The sequence below is a fragment of the Nycticebus coucang genome, chromosome 8 (genome assembly GCF_027406575.1).
Source record: "Nycticebus coucang isolate mNycCou1 chromosome 8, mNycCou1.pri, whole genome shotgun sequence".
In the NCBI taxonomy this organism is placed as follows: domain Eukaryota; kingdom Metazoa; phylum Chordata; class Mammalia; order Primates; family Lorisidae; genus Nycticebus; species Nycticebus coucang.
The window spans coordinates 113,242,344-113,260,753 of NC_069787.1; the positions used below are offsets into that span (position 1 = coordinate 113,242,344).

The 18,410-nt window shown below is 36.7% G+C and overlaps 1 pseudogene; it reads right to left on the reverse strand.

Moving 5' to 3' along the window:
* Positions 1 to 480: 480 nt before the first annotated feature.
* The window catches only part of LOC128592020 (phospholipid scramblase 4-like), a 38,793-nt pseudogene continuing 20,863 nt past the window's right edge, over positions 481 to 18,410 (reverse strand).

The following is an 18,410-nucleotide window of genomic DNA, read 5'->3' on the forward strand; positions in this document are numbered from 1 at the left end:
AAGTTATATAATGTAAATATAAAAATTATAAATTATAATTATATGATAAGCACTTAGTGTATTTATTTAAAGGAAGAGAGATTATAGCTGTAAGGGATGTACTAATACCACAAAATTTTAATCAGAAATTTTCAATGTCATGTCTTACACTAAATATATGAATATATATATATACGTGTGTGAATGTATATACACATATATTATGTAGGATTATGTGGAAGGTCTTGGAATATAGGAATTAGGTAAGTAAATAAGGACTTTGTATTGATAAACTTTAAGATACTATTAAGATCTTAAGATACTATTAAGATTCTATTGTCTGATTCTTCTATATTAAATGTCAGACATATTATAGGAATGGACATGTCTAAGATTGCAATCACATTTTCAAATATAAGGCAATTAATGTTTTCTAAAGCAGCTTTTACATTCTTTTAAAAAAGACAGTAGCATCACGTAAAAATGAACATTACAAGAAACTGATTAAAACAACTTTACTATGAAAAGATTAATATAATTTACAAATGGAGCACATTTATTTCATTTCAAAAACAACTGTAGGCTAAGGCCCTCATGTCAGAAGAAACCCATCTAAGAATATCTCCGTCTTCGTGTAATGAAGAACACATTCCATACTACATTCTGGCTATGGTTTTGTATCAATATGATCAATTTTACATAATGAAATGCCCCTGAAAAATATAGAAATTGTAACTTGGATGGTATTATATAATATTGTCCAGGTTTTATTGTTTTAAGCAAGAGAAATCATAACTGTATGAGACATCTCACACACACACAAAATGCAGCCCAGTTGGGAAGCTAATATGTAATATAGGCAAGTTAATAAGGGTGTATTCACTCACCATGACACTTTCAATTAATTAGCACAAACAAGTACAACCAATACTTTATTGTTGGCCTTTCAAACGTTGACTGATAAGCTGGAGATTGCAGGGAAATAGTTTATTTGCTGTGTTTTATTACCTTGTATGGATACATATTTATCTATCATGTAACAGAAAGCAGCAAAGCAGTATTAGTCACCAACAGAATTTGAGGCTTTAACTTTTATAAAGTACTGCCCAAAATGTCATATTTCAAAATTTAGAAATATAACTCTAATCTGAGTCATTAGAACAGTTTAGTGACTAGCAAAGTTCTTCTTGAAAGAAAAACAGATGTGTCTTCTGTGTCACATGAAATAGGCCACACAGGTACAATAGGCAATCTAGCTATTCTGACACACACATTTTCTGTATAAGGCATCTGTGACCAAGAGGGGCTATGTATAAGTGTATGAATGTATTAAGTATTAAAAACAAGCTTCTTATCAGAGCACTGATGTCTCTAATCTGATCAGACGTCTTGACTGGATCTGGCTCTGGTCAGCTCACTCCCTGGTAGTCTGATCCTGCCCACATGTGTAGGGACCTCTTGATTGTCCATAGTGGTAAAATAAGAGAACGGTTTTGGAAAATACAAATGTTAAGATCAAAAATACACATGTTTTATTCCATAAAAAATCATATTTCCCAGTGAAACTTTTATAAGTTTTGCTGATTGAGGTTTTGATACATGTGCACAAGTAAACTTTCCTGCTACAATAAAAAATGTTTATGTCTGTTTTTTTTATTAATAAAGATGAAGAGTATCATTTTGTCATATGGAATCAAGTTTGTTGGACATGCTGATGCACAGAGATGTAGGAGAGGGTTAAAGACAAAAGCCATGTTCTTTTATCCCAACAAAGATTGCCCTAAAAGCCCATCATCTTGCTACCTATTATTGTGAGCTCTCAGGGATTCATTTTTCTTCATTTTGTGTCTTTAGGGTATCAATTTTTCATAGTATTTTAAGTACAAGTCACAAGGTTTCACAATGAATTCCTCTCTACCAAGTAGACAGAAACATACATCTTTAGATGATATTCCTTCTTGCATACAGACTCTTAGTCTAACTGTCAAAGCTAACATTCAATAATAATAATGTGCAAAGCAAAAAGTTATACTTGCAAATAATTAAGGATTGATTTTAAGCCAGGCCCAACTTTTCTAATTTGTTTTTATTAACAATAATTGATGACTGGCCCCATGCCTCTATCTTGATGAACGCCGAGGTGGAGGGCTTTCATAATGAATGAAGTCCTGAAATTAGAAAAAAAGATTTTTATAGATAGATGGATAATCAGGTGCAACCTATACAATATGATCATTTAGAATTAATTAGAGCGACCTCCTATTCTGGTTTAAAATAACTAAATCTAATGAAATCTTTTTGAAGACAATTAAATATAAAGAGCAGCGATTACAATCTTGAAACTGTTAGTTTATACATTTAGTACCAATTAACTAAATTTCATCATTAACAGGAGGAAAAACTTAACAATCTGAGGATGGTACAACACCAAGGAGAACACTGACAGCAATGCTTAAAGGAGAGGGGACAGGGCATTGGCTTTAGAGATTCATTAGGAAATCATAGGCATTTTTATTTAGTGAGAAAGATAAATAGAAGCAGTGATTGCAATTACACCCACTGCATGCCTCATATCTTCTAAGCACTCACCCAACCATTTAGTCACATGATAGCTAATATTCATAATCCTGAAAAATGTTAAGTATTTTGATCTCCAGTTTACAGAGGAGGAAACTAAGGCTTGCAAGTGTTAAAACCTTTTGCAAAACATGGAAGTAGTGAGTAGTACCAACTGAAGTTGGCTAGTTTCAGAGACTATTGCCTTTCTATTACATTACACTGCTTTCTTATCAGAAAGAACAGGTCTCTTAGCATAACTGAAAAACAAGAAAACAACTTACAATGAGGAAACAAGCTCCAAAAATCATGGCCTTCATCTTCACATCCAAGTCCAAGGGGAACTGAATGTCAAAGTGGTCGGCATCTAATGTTACAGATAACACACCACGCCACTTCCTAATAATGCTGCCCATGTGGAACACACCTTCAGGGGATGTGATCTAGAATGACAAGTATGCGATGTTATGTGATCAAAAGACATTAGGTTACATATTTTCCTCTTTTACTCAGAAGCAGTCTACACTGAGACTAAGCGAACAATGCAGGAAAAGAACATGATAAGTACATCTTTCAAGTGAGGAGATAATTACAGGCAAGAAGGGTTAAGTTCCTTTGCAGCTGGTTAATAGTTTATCTGGGGAACATCTATAATTCTTAGACTATTGCTGTTCCTTCATCTTCAAGTGAGTTGTCAGAGGACCTTGCCAGAGGAAGTATAATTTGAATTGATTAGAAAGATGTTCTTCCTCACATAACATAGGGTGGGAATTAGGAATTGGGAAAAGGTTGCTTCCAGTCTAGAGAAACCTAGGAGTAATGCAAGGGAGGCACTGTGCTTTTCACATCACTCAAGCTCTTGGAGGTCAAATCCACTCTTTCTTGTATCTGTTTGATATACCAAAGGGCCTCAGCTTATAAAAGGGGGACCTGACACTTTTCATAGGGAAAACACCCAAATACTAACTTCTATAGTCACTTGACAGCTAGTCCTGGCAATTGGTCTATGTTGATCTTTGAATAGGCAATGCTTAATGATATAATATATAAAATAAGAATTAAGAAACGTTTATTGGGTACCACAGGAAACATTCAAATAAGCAATTTTAGTAGATGATGAATCTTGCTGAAATCTCAAGGCATTCTGAAAGTACTCTTTTAAGAAGTCTATGAAATATTCCTAAGCATTACTTTTCTAAGATTCATAGGATGAGGAATAGTCCTTTTGTAACCAAAGAGAAAAAGGCAAAAGAAAAGGATTTTTCTCTTTCTTGAGAAAATGTTATAACCTATTATAAGTTTTCCATGCTACCAGTGTTATCCTATTTCTTGAGTGTGCTGACAGATTCCTATCATGCAAATAAGCAATTTGCATAACCTTAGGATTGCTTTATACGTCTTCTTATGATATGTTTGGGACTTGCATTACCCAGAACCTATATTCCTATCCTGGAAATCTTTGGACAAAATTGTTAATTAAATACAGCCAAAACTTTAATAAATTAATTATATCAGGCTGTTTAATCTCAGAAGGTTTAGTGTTGTAAATGGCTTCTTTTTATTTTTATCAGACACTGAAATCATAACAGCAGAACTCACATTTTGGAAAATATTAAGCAATCTACTAACAATAATTTTAAAATCCTTTTATTCTATCTGGTTAACTGGTTAGGTACTTACTTTCCTCACACTACTTTTTTCTTTACATGAAAAAAAAAATGTCTAAAACCAGATCATTCTGAAGTCTGTTATCACATGTAGAAAAAAAAAAAGCCAAACATTATATTCGCATATGTTCACCTCAAAAACAGAGTCTGAACAACAGCCATGGGTTGAGCATGGCCCACGCACTCTCATCTCATTCTCTTTCTTCTCATTTTGAATGCTGTAAACTGCCCGGCACAAACTCCAGTGCTCTCTAACAAAGCCAAGGGTGACACCAGGTGGACATTGCACCTCCATCTGCAAATAATTATTGACAGAGATTAGAATGTTACATGCATATATACACAGATATTAGAGATACACCATATAGATGGGTTTGACAGAGATTAGAATGTTTCATGCATATATACACAGATACAGAGATACACCATATAGATGGGTTTGTATTCACCTAAGACTAAAGAAATGACTGCTAAGAGAGAACATCCTCCATTTTACCCAAACCATTCATTCTTAAGAATATATTTTAGTGAGCTGTCTCAAGGTCACAGTTCCTTTGAGATAAAGGGCAGACTTAATTGACATATGTTATAAAATAACCAGGTGTCCAAGCTCAGTGTCCCTAAAGTACATCTCCTGCACGTCTCTGTGTCAAACCCCTAGAACTTGGCTACAAAAGGAACCTAGAAAAACATGTCCATGCTACTTGCTGTGCAGTATTACTGTACTTAGTCTTTGATCTAGGAGTCACATGTCTTCTGACACAATAAATCAAACAGTAACAAGCTAACTTCTCAGATTTTAAGTGGGATAAAAAGGACATCCTAGATACAACAATTATAATAATACAAAAGAGAAAAGATTTGCTCTAAAAAAGGTATATTGTGAAAATAACAAAGTGTGTGTATAAGTATATAGAGAAGAGTTTTAAAATTTTGTTCACTATCCTATTTAGCTAATTATTTTTATAACACGCATTTGTGAAAAATTAGCATATTCCAATTTAAAAAGTAAGAAATTATTTACAAAGGAGAAAAGAAAAAATAACATTAAAGCAGAAATAAATGAAAATGAAAGCAAAAGCATCATTCAGAAAATTAACAAGACAAAATGTTGGTTCTTTGTAAAGAACATTTAATACCTTTGAAAAGGTATTAAAAATTGATAAACTTTTGGCCAGGTTAACTTGAAACAGAAAAATAAGATCTTTAATATCCTCAATCAGAAATGAAAAAGGGGAAAGAACAACAGATATCACAAAGACATGAGATTATATCCAGTTAATACAAAAAACTCTATGTCCAGAAACCTGACAATGTGGAGGAAATGGACTAATACCTGATATTGCATGCATACTCTTCCTAGACTTAACCAGGAAGAAAGAGATCTGTTGAAAAGACCAATATCAAGCACCAAAGTTGAAGAAACAATAAAAAAGCTCCTTCCAAAAAAAAAAAAAAGAAGCCCAAGACCAGATGGCTTCACACCAGAATTCTACCAAACATTCCAAGAAGAGGTATTACCTATGTGGCAGAAACTATTCCCAAACTTCAGAAGGAAAGATACCTCCCTACACATTCAATGATGAAAACATCCCCCTGATACCAAAACCAGGAAAGGATCCAACTCAAAAGAACTATAGACCAATTTCACTAATGAATATCAAAGCAAAAATACTCAACAAAATCTTACCTGAGAGATTGCAGCAACAGATTAACAAAATTATACATCACAATCAAGTAGGCTTCCTCCCGGGGATGCAAGGATGGTTTTACAAATGTAAATCCATAAATGTAATTCACATCATAAATAGAAGTGAAAACAAAAACCATATGATCCTCTCAATAGATGCAGAAAAGGCATTCAATAAAATTCAGCATCCATTTTTGATAAGGAACTTAAGAAATTAGGCATAGAGGGGACATTTCTGAACCTCAGAGAAGCCATCTATAACATACCCACAGCCAGTATCACAGTGAACAGAATAAAACTGAAAGCATTTCCACTTAGAAATGGAAACAAACAAGGATATCCATTATACTGCTATCATTCAACATAGTGCTAGGAGTTTTAGCCAGTGCAATCGGGGAAGAGGAGGATATTAAGCGCATTCAACTGGGGGCAGAGTAGATCAAAAGCTTGCTCTTTGCCAATGATACAATCTTATACTTAGAAAATCACAAATACTCAACCACATACTTTTGAAAGTGATCAAGAAATACAGGAGAGATTAAAGATGATGACCGAGTTAACAGCTTCCCTGCAACTGGGAACAGCGAGTCTGGGGAGACAAGACTCCAGGCATCTCTGGCCAGTGGGATCTGCCTATAATCATCCCTTTGAGGATACAGGGAGCCAGCAAGGGACTTCTGGACCCCAAGAGGAGGACAAAAACAGTGAAAAACTGGCAAGCGGTTGCGTGTGTTCGATCAACCTAATCACGCTGGCAACCGTAAGTACAAGCAGCAGTGAGACTGAAAACCGGAAAGGCCTTAACTGTGAACAGTTTCGGTGTTCTTGGACTTGGCATTCAGTTGAACTGCCTTGGGGAGAGCTTGAGCAGGAGTGTGGAGAACTTTGGGCATTGTCTGGGGCCCCAGACTGAGCCACTGAGCTGGGCACAGGAAGCCATTGTGAAAGAACTGCCCCAGCAAGCTCCGCCCTCAGGGTCTCAGAGCAAGGATTGGGTGGGTCAAAGTAACCTACTGACTGAGCAGCCTAAAGGTGGGGACTAAGCTGCCTTACAGCCTTAATCCTTAGGGGCAGAGTGAGATGGTTTTGGCACACTGGAGCCTTGGGTTGTTGCCCTGGGTAGAGTGCCGTGACATCAAAGCTCATAGCAACCTCAAACTCCTGGGCTTGGCGCCGCCCAGACCTCCATAAGAGCTGTGCAGCGACCCCTGACCGGTGACCTGCACCCACTGGGCCTCCAAATTCCCTGACCAGGAACTGCGGGAGCCACGCAACCCTGCGTCCTCCCTCCTGTGTCCTCCCAGCTTCCACACTAGCCCGTTCATCTGGACAGGCACTCTGGTAGCTGCGTGCCCTTTGGAGCCCTCCCTGCCTCTGCGCAGAGCTCTTCTCCTGGCCAGAGACTGCTAGAGCCTTGGGCTCTCTGTGCCAAAGTCACTGGGCGCCTGGCACTCCCAGAACTGTGCGCACCACCCCCAGCCCTGTTTCTGGATCTGGGTGTGTCACAAACCAGAGCTGCTTCCACAGCCAGAATTCCCTAGCAAGAGCAGCCCCAGAGGAACTACACAGGGTCACTCCCTACAAAGATCCAGCTATAACAGAGTGATCCCGCTAGGGTCTAATCTTGGAGAGACACCTCCCCAACTCTGAGGACAGCCAACAGGCAATGGTAAAAAAAATCATGAGGAGAAATCAACAGAAAAACTCTGGCAATATGAATAATCAGAGTAGATCAACTCCCCCAAGGATCAATGGGACAGAAACAGCACAAGACCCCATGCACAAACAAATAGCTGAGATGTCAGAAATTGAATTCAGGATCTGGATAGCAAATAAGATCAAATTAGAATTCCAAAAGTTATCTCAAGAATTCAACAGATTCAAAGACCAAATGACCAAAGATTTCGACACATTGAGACAAGAAGTTGCATCCCTCAAAGATCTGAGAAACACAGTAGAATCCCTCAGTAATAGAATGGAGCAAGCAGAAGAAAGGATTTCTGACATTGAAGACAAAGCTTTCAAATGCTCCCAAACCCTCAAAGAAGAAGAGAAATGGAGAGCAAAAACAGACCACTCTCTCAGAGAACTCTCAGATAATTTGAAGAAAACCAATATCCGTCTATAGGGATCCCCGAAAGTGACGGAGTGGCTTCACAAGGCACAGAGTCTCTTCTCCATGAGATTATGAAGGAGAACTTTCCAGAAATGCCAAGAGATTCCGAAATTCAGATAGCAGACAGTTTCAGAACTCCAGCACGACTCAACCCAAATAAGACATCCCCCAGACACATCATAATCAATTTCACTAAAGTTAATATGAAGGAGAAAAATCTGAAAGCTGCCAGACGAAAGAAAACCATTACCTACAAGGGGAAGAATATCAGAATAACTGCAGATCTCTTTGCTGAAACCTTTCAAGCTAGAAGAGGATGGTCATCGACTTTTAATCTCCTAAAACAAAATAACTTCTTTCAACCCAGGATCCTGTACCCAGCTAAACTGAGCTTCATTTATGACGGAGAAATTAAATACTTCAATGACATTCACATGTTGAAGAAATTTGCCACAATTAAACCAGCTCTCCAGGACATTCTTAGACCTATCCTCCATAAAGACCAGCGTAATTCTCCACCACAAAAGTAAACCCAGCCAAAAAATTTTTGATCAAATTCCAACTTCCACAGTCGCAAAAGGATTAAAAATGTCCACTGGTCTCTCGAAAGGCTTATAGATATTCTCAATTAATGTGAATGGTTTAAATTGTCCTCTAAAGAGGCATAGGTTAACGGACTGGATAGAAAAACTCAAGCCAGATATCTGCTGCATCCAAGAATCGCATCTTACATTAAAAGACAGATATAGACTCAAGGTGAAGGGATGATTATCTATATTCCAGGCAAATGGAAAGCAGAAAAAAGCAGGTGTTGCAATCCTGTTTGCAGATGCAATAGGCTTTAAACCAACCAAAATAATTAAGGATAAGGATGGACACTTCATATTTATTAAAGGCAATACTCAATATGATGAGATCTCAATTATTAATATTTATGCACCCAACCACAATGCACCTCAATGTATAAGAAACTCTAACAGGCATGAGCAACTCGATTTCCTCCACTTCCGTAGTACTTGCAGATTTTAACACCCCTTTAGCAGTCCTGGATAGATCCTCCAAAAAGAAGCTAAGCAAAGAAATTTTAGATTTAAACTTAACCATTCAACATCTGGACTTAACAGACATCTACAGAACATTTCATCTCCCCAAAACTGAATACACATTCTTGTCATCAGCCCACGGAACATACTCCAAAATCGACCACATCCTAGGCCACAAATCTAACCTCAGCAAATTTAAAAAAATAGAAATTATTCCTTGCATCTTCTCAGACCATCATGGAATAAAAGTTGAACTAAATAACAACAGGAACCTGCATACCCATACAAAAACATCGAAGGTAAACAACCTTATGCTGAAGGATACATGGGTTATTGACGAGATTAAGAAGGCAATCACCATATTTTTGGAAGAAAACAACAATCAAGACACGAATTATCAGAACCTCTGGGATACTGCAAAGGCAGTCCTAAGAGGGAAATTTATAGCACTGCAAGCCTTCCTCAAGAAAACGGAAAGAGAGGAAGTCAATAACTTAATGGAACATCTCAAGCAACGGGAAAAAGAAGAACACTTCAACCCCAAACGCAGTAGAGGAAAAGAAATAACCAAAATCAGAGCAGAATTAAATGAAATTGAAAACAAAAGAATTATACATCAGATCAATAAATCCAAAAGCTGGTTTTCTGAAAAGATCAATAAAATAGATAAACCTTTGGCCAACTTAACCAGGAAAAAAAGAGTAAAATCTCTAATTTCATCAATCAGAAATGGTAATGATGAAATAACAACAGACCCCTCAGAAATTCAAAAAATCCTTAACGAATACTACAAGAAACTCTACTCTCACAAATATGAAAATCTGAAAGAAATCGACCAATACCTGGAAGCACGCCACCTACCAAGACTTAGCCAGAACGAAGTGGAAATGTAGAACAGGCCTATATCAAGTTCTGAAATAGCATCAACTATACAAAATCTCCCTAAAAAGAAAAGCCCAGGACCAGATGGCTTTACGTCAGAATTCTACCAAACATTTAAAGAAGAACTAGTAACTATACTACTAAACCTCTTCCAAAATATAGAAAAAGAAGGAATATTACCCAGCACATTCTACAAAGCAAACATCACCTTGACCCCCAAACCAGGGAAAGACCCAACAAGAAAAAAAAATTACAGACTAATATCACTAATGAATATAGATGCTAAAATACTCAATAAGATCCTAACAAACAGAATCCAACAACACATCAAAAAAATTATACACCATGACCAAGTTGGATTTATCCCAGGGTCTCAAGGCTGGTTCAATATACGTAAATCTATAAATGTAATTCAACACATAAACAAACTTAAAAATTAAGACCATATGATTCTTTCAATTGATGCAGAAAAAGCTTTTGATAATATCCAGGATCCCTTCATGATCAGAACACTTAAGAAAATTGGTATAGAAGGGACATTTCTTAAACTAATAGAGGCCATCTATAGCAAACCCACAGCCAATATCGTATTGAATGGAGTTAAATTGAAATCATTTCCACTTAGATCAGGAACCAGGCAAGGTTGTCCATTGTCTCCATTGCTCTTTAACATTGTAATGGAAGTTTTAGCCATTGCAATTAGGGAAGAAAAGGTGATCAAGGGTATCCACATGGGGTCAGAAGAGATCAAACTTTCACTCTTCGCAGATGATATGATCATATATCTAGAAAACACTAGGGATTCTACTACAAAACTTTTAGAAGTGATCAAGGAATATAGCACTGTCTCAGGCTACAAAATCAACACCCATAAATCTGTAGCCTTTATATATACCAACAATAACCAAGCCGAACAAACAGTCAAGGACTCTATTCCTTTCACGGTAGTGCCAAAGAAGATGAAATATTTGGGAGTATACCTAATAAAGGATGTGAAAGATCTCTACAAAGAGAACTATGAAACTCTAAGAAAAGAAATAGCCAAAGATGTTAACAGATGGAAAAACATACCATGCTCATGGCTGGGAAGAATCAACATTGTTAAAATGTCCATACTGCACAAAGCAATATATAACTTTAATGCAATTCCTATTAAAGCTCCATTGTCATACTTTTAAAGATCTTGAAAAAATAATACTTCGTTTTACATGGTATCAGAAAAAACCTCGAATAGCCAAAACATTACTGAGCAATAACAACAAAGCAGGAGGAATCATGCTATCAGACCCGAGACTGTACTATAAATCGACAGTGATCAAAACAGCATGGTACTGGCACAAAAGCAGAGAAGTACATGTCTGGAACAGAATAGAGAACCAAGAGATGGATCCAGCTACTTACCATATTTGATCTTTGACAAGCCAATCAAAAACATTCAGTGGGGAAAAGATTCCCTATTTAACAAATGGTGCTGGGTAAACTGGCTGGCAACATGTAGAAGATTGAAACTGGACCCACACCTTTCACCATTAACTAAGATAGACTCTCACTGGATCAAAGATTTAAACTTAAGACATGAAACTATAAAAATACTTGAAGAAAGTGCAAGGAAAACTCTTGAAGGAATCAACCTGGGTGAATATTTTATGAGGACTCCCCGGGCAATTGAAGCAGTATCAAAAATACACTACTGGGACCTGATCAAACTAAAAAGCTTCTGAACAGCCAAGGGGAAGTAAAGCAAACAGACAGCCCTCAGAATGGGAGAAAATATTTGCAGGTTATACCTCTGATAAAGGTCTAATAACCAGAATCTGCAGAGAACTCAAACGTATTAACAAGAAAAGAACATGTGACCCCATCTCAGGGTGGGCAAGGGACTTGAAGAGAAACTTCTCTAAAGAAGACCAACACAAGATCTACAAACACATGAAAAAAAGCTCATCATCCTTAATCATCAGAGAAATGCAAATCAAAACTACTCTGAGATATCACCTAACCCCAGTAAGAGTAGCCCACATAATAAAATCCCAAAACCAGAAATGTTGGCGTGGATGTGGAGGAAAGGGGACACTTCTACACTGCTGGTGGGAATGCCCACTAATACGTTCCTTGTGGAAGGATGTTTGGAGAATACTTAGAGACCTAAAAATAGACCTGCCATTCGATCCTATAATTCCTTTACTAGGTTTATACCCAGAAGACCAAAAGTCACAATATAACAAAGACATCTGTACCAGAATGTTTATTGCAGCCCAATTCATAATTGCTAAGTCATGGAAGAAGCCCAAGTGCCCATCGACCTATGAATGGACTAGCAAATTGTGGTACATGTATAACATGGAATACTATGCAGCCTTAAAGAAAGATGGAGACTTTACCTCTTTCATCTTTACATGGATGGAGCCAGAACATATTCTTCTTAGCCAAGTATCTCAGGAATGGAAGAAAAAGTATCCAATGTACTCAGCCCTACTAGGAAGCTAAATTACAGCTTTCACATGAAGACTATAACCCAACTATAGCACAAGACTATGGGGAAAGGGCCAAGGAAGGGGAAGGGAGGGGGGAGGCTTTGGTGGAGGGAGGGTAATGGGTGGGGCCACACCTATGGTGCATCTTAGAATGGGTACAGGCGATTGCACTAATGTACACAGCTATGATTTAACAATAAAAAAAAAAAAAAAAAACAAGAAATACAGTAACTTCCCAGGGTATAAAATAAATATCCACAAGTCAGTAGCCTTTGTAATTGCCAACAGCTATCAAGCTGAGAAAGCAAATCAAGGATGCAATACCCTTCACAGTAGTCTCAAAGAAAATGAAATACCTAGGAATATATCAAAGAAAAGAGGTGAAGTATCTCTACAGAGGGAACTATGAAACCCTGAGAAAAGCAACAGCAGAAGACATTAACAAATGGGAGAACCTATCATGCTCTTGGCTGGGAAGAATCAACATGTTAAAATGTCTAAACTACCCAAAGTAATTAAAGATTTCATGCAATCCCCATTCAAATACCAACATCATACTTTGAAGAACTTAGAAAAATAGTTCTATGCTTTGTATAAAACCAGAAAAAAAATGATATAGCCAAGGCAATCCTTAGTAATAATAACAAATAAGAGGCATCACTCTATAAGACTTCAGGTTATAATACAAGTCCACAGTGTTCAAAACAGCATGGCATTGGCACAAAAATAGAGACACAGATCTATGTAACAAAACTGAAAACCTGGAGAAAGAAACCAGCCTCTTAACGCCATCTGATCTTCAATAAACCAAACTAGGGAAAAGAATTCCTATTCAAGAAATGGTGCCAGGATAATTGGTCAACCATATGTAAAAGACTGCAATTGGCTCCATGCCTCTTACCACTTACAAAAAATGACTCATAATGGATAAAATATTTAAATCTAAGATAAGAGACAGTAAGAATCCTAGAGGAAAGCACCAGAAAATCTCTAGATGATACCAGCCTGGTGAAAGATTTCATGAAGAAGACAGCACTAGCAAAGGCAACATCACCAAAAATAAAAAACTTAAAAGGGAGTTAATCAAGCTAAAAAGCTTCTGTATAGCTTAAGACACAATAATTAAAGCAAACAGACAACATTCAAAATGGGGAAAGATATTTGAATGTTATGAATCTGACAAAGGGTTCAGATTTGAATCTAAAACCTTCAGATTTCAAGAATCTACAAAGAACTTAGTCAACAAAAAAGAGCAAACATTCTCATCTATCACTGGGCAAGAGACTTAAACAGAACCTTCTCCAAAAAAGATAGAAGAATGGACAAAAAATACATGAAAAATGCTCATCATCCCTAACCATCAGAGAAATGCAAGTCAGAACCACCCTGAGATATCACCTAACCACAGTGAGAACAGCCAAAATGACAAAATTTCAAAGCTGCAAGTGTTGGCATGGATGTGAAGAGAAGACTACACTGTTGGTAGGATTACTAGCTAACATATCCTCTACAGAAAGAAGTATGGAGAATCCTCAAAGAGCTAAATGTAGACCTAGGTAGCTACCATTATATCACAAGGACATTGGCAGCTCAATTCACAACTACCAAGACATGGAAGCAACGTAAGTGCCCATCAACCCAGAATGGATTAATGAGCTGTGGTATATGTATACCATGGAATACTATTTAGCCATAAAAAAGATGGTGACAACATCTTTTCTATTTACACGGATGGAGTTGAAACACATTCTTCTTAGTAAAGTATCACGAGAATGGAAAAGCCAGCATCCAATGTACTCAAAATTAATATGCAACTAATAGAAAACAGCTCCATGCCCTTATGAGAGAAAAACACAAGTATATTCAAGTGGGGGGAGGACAAAAGAGAGAAAGGGAAAAGGGGAGAAGGAAAGGGGATTGGAACGCTCTCACCTGATGGGCACATGGTGAGGGTGACAGCACACCCCCTGGATGAAATGATCAACAACAACTTGAACTTCACCTTAGAAACACAATGTGACCTAATCATTTCTACTCTCAAATTAATCTGAATTTCAAAAAATTATTCCTAATGATTAAATTATGCATTAAAAGCCAAAGTACAATTTTATTGAGTTTTTAAATTACTTTTAAAAATATACCATGGAATACTCCTCAGACATACAAAGAAATGAACACTGGTCTGTGCAACAACCTGTCTGAATATCAAGGTAAGTAAACTGGATGGTAAAAGATTGCATATATGATTCTGTTTATATAACATTTTTGAAATGACAAAATGATAGGGATGAAGAACAGGATAGTGGTTACTATGGGTTAGGGATGAAGAGGAGATAGGAAACTGGGTATGATAATAAAAGGAGATTTTTGTGATGATGGAACAGTTTGGTGTTTGTATTACACTGACATACACAGAAATGGACTCAACTCATAAAACTGCATAAACTAAATGTACACTCACACACCCACAAATGAATACAAGTAAAACTGAAGAAATAAAACAAACCTCAATAAAATTATGGGATAAAACTGTCATTAATTGGACTAGTTTGCAATTTTCATTTCTTTTACACTATCACAGGCTTCCTATATTATGGGCTTTGATGAAAAAAATCCCAATTCACAAATATGAAGAAAAATGTCTACTATATTTAAAAGGGTTGAGGACAAGAAATAGAGATTCACTTCAAATATCAGGCTGTTATTACAAAAACAGTAATAACAAAGGAATAAGATGCCTGAGAACAATAGAGAATATTTATTGAGTTCTATGCATGTACTATTTACCAGGCACTGGGCTAAGGAACTCACTTCACCTTGCAACCATTGTACTATCAGATGGGCACTTTTATTACCTCTGCTTTATAGATAAACTAAGGCACAGAGAGAGTTGTAAATGAACTGGTATTGTGTAAATGCTGTTATTTAAAATGTCATTTCAATATCCTAGTAATCCTAAGAGGTATTGTTCTACCCAGTTTATGAATAAGAACACTAAGCCTCAAAAAGATTAAGGAATTTATACAAATTTAGTAGGTGGCATATCTAGAATTCAAACTCTGGTTAATCTCTCTCTAAAAGTGCTTTTCTTTTCCCTTCAGCAAATAACTTTCCTTGAACTGAACAGATAATAAAAGAGAAACCAAACTATAACTCAGCACATTTGCCATCTACTGTCAAGCCTGGCACCCCTATGGCCCTTAATCTTTTTGAGTCACTCTCTCTTTATCCACAGAAAAATGTGGATTAAGATGGGTAAGTAAAGTTATCAAATATCCCTAACAATTCTAAAAGTATGTTTATGTTTAGCATTACCTGGCTATGTAGGTATATTTGCCTAAATGTATGTGACTACCATCAATCTCATAAATTGTGAACAACCCTACTTTGTGCTTGACCCACCAACCCACCTATGAAGAGTATGAACTCACAAGGAAAGCACTCTGTGACTTTCCTTAGGCGAGACAGTTTCGCTTTCTCTCTCCCCATTTTTTCCATTCTAACCGGCAAGGCCAATGAAAATTGCTCCTGTGTAATTTTGAAAGGAGCCCAACAAGCCATGAAGAGTGGGATCAGAAAGCAGCGATGGGTTACACTTGAGTCTCTGACCTCTTGCCTCGCTGAGGGGCAGCAGCAGCAACAGCAGGAGCATCTGAAAGGTCTCTGCATTGTCATGATTTCCCGACCCATGCAGTCGGTGACCCGGAGGACGAAGGGCCTCAGTGAGTGATAAGTGTTCCTGGTAAAGTCATCTGTGTCTTCATTTACGATGTAAACCATTTGGTCTGAGTTGTTTTTAACATCATATCTATTATTAGTTTCAAAACGTGTTATCACTGTAAAATAAAATGAGAATGTCATCTTAAACTAGAACCAGTTAAAATGGGCCTCAAGAAGTTCCTGTTTAGTATTTCTTAGGGGCGTTTAAAGCAAAATGAAATTTAAACCTTCAAGTGAAATATATATAACCTATGAGAAATATATATATATTTTATATAAATATATATATATATATATAACCTTTGGTTATATATATAACCAAAAATCCATCTGCTTCAAAACTAAGTAATGTGGGGAATGTAAATCGTTTCTTTTAAGAAGTTCATTGAAGGGCGGTGCCTGTGGCTCAAGGGAGTAGGGCACCAGCCCCATAGACCAGAGGTGGTGGGTTCAAAGCTGGCCCCAGCCCAAAACTGCAAAAAAAAGAAAAAAATGTTCAAATAGGGAAGTGCAAATCAAACCCTCAAAAATGAGCTATCATTTTATTCCAATGAGAATGGCACATATTAAAAAGTCCCAAAATAACAGATACTAACGTGGATATGGAGAGAAAGGAACTCTTATGCCCTGTTGGTGGAATTGCCAACTAGTACAACCTTTATGGAAAATTGTATGCCAATACCTCAAAGAAATTAGAGTAGACCTACCATTTGATCCAGCAATTCAATTGCTAGATATATGCCCAAAGGAAAAAAGGTCATTTTATAAAAAGGACACAGGCACTCAAATGTTTATGGCATAACACTTCACTATTGCAAAGTCATAGAAGTGCTCACCAATACATGAATGGATTGATAAAATACAGTATATGCATATCATGGAGGACTACTCAGTTATTAAAAGTCCAACCTAGTATATTGTGTGAAAACCTGGATGGAACTGGAAACCATTCTTCTAAGTGACACATCACAAAAATGAGAAACAAACACAGATAGGCAATACCATACTGGAATGAACTGGTCAGCACTTAAGTGCACACATGAAGGCAAATCTCAGAACAATATCAAGCTGGAAGGAGGGGATGGGTAAATTCACACTCGTTGGGTGAATAGTGCACAGTGCACACTATCAGGGTGAAGGGCACACTTACAACTTTGACACAATCTGAACAAAAATAAAATATGTAAACAAAATGTACCCCCAAATATTCTAAATTAAAAAAAATTAACCAAAATGAAAAAACGTTTCCACACAAAAGCAAAGATTGAAACAATATTCCTGGAGTGTTCAAATTCAGAAAGCTTTAATTATGAAATCTTGTAAATGAAATGATACATTGGACTACTAATTCATCTGCCCATGAAATAATGTAGGATGACCAGGGTCATTACTCTTTGCAAATAAGAAAACAAACCATGATAAGTTAAAGGCCCTACATCATGGAAAAGAAATGAATATAGCCAGTACAGTGGGGGGGGAGGGAGGGGGGCAGTACTCTTGTAAAGCTGACCTGAAAACAGGCATAATTTTGACTGTGATAGTTTCTTCTTACTTCCAAAGAAAGGGCACCAAATTAGAATTCAGCAGTTCAGATTCCGTTTCCAGCTCTGGCACTGATTAGCTGACTGTGTTCCCTCCAGCTAACTCAGTTAGTACCTCACCTTCTTTTACTCATCTATGAAAGATGAATATGGAGCAAAAATAAAGGGTAAAAGGTGGAGGTGCACCAAATAAAATATATGCTCAAAGTCTAAGAGCTTTGAATTATATGATGTACAGATAAATAAAATCATACAAAACAATTTGTTTCATTACTCTCTTAAAGACAAAATTTAGGGTGCATAGTTTTTTCCTTTGAACTACTGAAAATGATCAATATAAAGAAGGAATTAGATATTGGATAATGCCAATTTCCACCTGTTGAAAATACCATTGAACATTACAAAAATTATACGTACTTTCCAGAGGCTCAAAATGCTGGATAACATGTAAGTTGTCCAACTGTTGAGAAAACAGTAATTAGAAGACAGAAATAACAAAATTAAATCAAACTAGCTGTAGAAAAGAAGCTGATGAGATAAATATTAGTTTTAATTGATACCAAAACATCTTTTTGAAGATTAATATAGTCCAAAGAGCTTTACAAACTGAAATGAGCTTATTTGCATCTGATTATATTGATATTAGTAGAGCTGTCCACATAAGACACTTTCCTCCAGTTCCACTTTAACAACCAATGCCTGATATGTCAGAAAAACATCTACTTGCTGTAGTAAAGCATCC